The sequence below is a fragment of the Anolis carolinensis genome, unplaced genomic scaffold, assembly GCF_035594765.1.
Source record: "Anolis carolinensis isolate JA03-04 unplaced genomic scaffold, rAnoCar3.1.pri scaffold_9, whole genome shotgun sequence".
Lineage (NCBI taxonomy): Eukaryota > Metazoa > Chordata > Lepidosauria > Squamata > Dactyloidae > Anolis > Anolis carolinensis.
Window position 1 is genome coordinate 15016994 of NW_026943820.1, and position 1753 is coordinate 15018746.

The following is a 1753-nucleotide window of genomic DNA, read 5'->3' on the forward strand; positions in this document are numbered from 1 at the left end:
ATCTTTTATCTCTGGCAAACCTGCTGATCTCCCCTTGTTTAGAGTTATCTCAATGAATGAATGAGAAGGAGAGTAGCAATTGGAGAAAAATACCCTCCTCAAGAACATCACTTTGCTTCTCAGCAGGACTCAGGGTGGAATAATAGCCTACAGGTCATGATGCTGCTGGTTTGCATCTGAAACTAAAGAAGAGGAATATATCTTGACAGAGCCTCCTTGAGATTCATTCTTTGAAAGGTCATCTCGTCTCTGTTTTCTGAGCTTAGGAAAGATTCATTCATTCATTCAATTGCATGGCCACTTGCCATATAAAATATGCGCTCCGGCCGGAGGATCTGCTAATGGACATCATCTGCAGCTGCTTATCTTCTTGCATAGGTACTTTGTTATGATTGAGCCTCATGGCTCTGCTACTGGGAAGCGTGGGCGTAAGACTCCTCGAGAGTCAGATACTCTCGAGGAGCGAGAAAGAAAGAGGCTGCGAGATATCTTTGCAGAACCATCTGACGAGGATTCTTTTGAGGGGTTTACAGAGAGAATGGAGGAAGAGATGGTGAGCTCGGAAGAGGATGAGATGGATTGGACTCGGGTAAGGGAGGAATTGGGTGCCACTGGCAATGATGGGATGGAAGATGATTGGGGACCTTCAGGACTAGACCCATGGACAAGCTGGAGGGATGGGACGGGATCCACAGCTGGGGATGCTGTGGGGCGTAGTCAGAGGTGTTCCAGCTCTGATGAGGAAAGTGATGAGGAAACGCCCGGGTTAAGGAGGGCAGCTGATAGTGATGAGGACTTGTAACTGGCATAAAATGGGGTTTGGGAGCAATTGCAAATTGCGTTGGGCAAGGTAATCTGGACGAACGCTTGGGATCTGTGTGGGACGTTTTCCTGAAGACGGGTGTGTTTCGTGTGCTGACTACGTAAGTTGTTTTGGAATTTGGGTTCAGACGGCGGGAGGAATTGTGTGGGCTTTTGTTTGTGCAACCTCTGCTTAATCTCAATAGCTTTGACCTTCCGTCGTCTTCTTGACGGACGCCATCTGCTACTCTGGATTTACGGACTGAACTGACTACGGGCTCGGATTCTCCTACCTGGACTTGGTGAACTACAAACGTCTGCTTCTGCCTTACGACCTTCGGAAAGAACTGGGACTACGCTACTGCTTCAATCCTCGGCTGTTGTGTTTGTATTGGAACCTTGCCTGCTGTGTGGAGGAGTAACTTCTAAGTTACTCAAAACATAGTGCTGGCAGCAGAGAAGCATCTGCTGCCAATTAGTTACATTCTTTTGAACTCTTTGTTCACCAGTTTCTGTTTTGTTTATTCTCAGGCTGAAGCAAGCTGTTTTGATTTTGCCCGGATTAAACTCCGGTTTAATCCGGTTTATCTTTTGAATGTTTTTCTTGCCCCTTTTTGCTTTTTAAGGCCAGCGTTGCCTAGCCCTTGTCTTTTACGGGCATTTTGAGTTCTGTAAATCCAATAAACTCTGTTATCTTTGATCCTGTGGCGTTCTGTCCTTGACATACTTCCTCCGTGAGACTAGACATCATGATTGTCTCTGGGCTTCACACCATCCATCACCAGGGACAAATACAAGGCATTGTGATGCATCACCAGCAGGCCCAGACTTCATTTTAAAAAGATCTGGGAAGGAAGCTGATGTTCTTGTCTTTGTCATGGCTAAATGGAATCCTTCATCCAGAGCCATCTTCCTTGCCCAAGCATTTTGAGTACAAAAAGATGAAAGCAGC

The 1753-nt window shown here is 46.3% G+C and overlaps 1 long non-coding RNA gene across 1 annotated transcript; it reads left to right on the forward strand.

Annotated features, from left to right (window-relative positions):
• The first annotated feature begins 595 nt into the window (after nt 1-595).
• LOC134293646 (uncharacterized) lies at nt 596-1501 on the forward strand. Its single transcript, XR_010000590.1, has 2 exons — nt 596-923; nt 1008-1501. It is a non-coding gene; the product is annotated as an uncharacterized LOC134293646 (long non-coding RNA).
• The last annotated feature ends 252 nt before the right edge of the window (nt 1502-1753 follow it).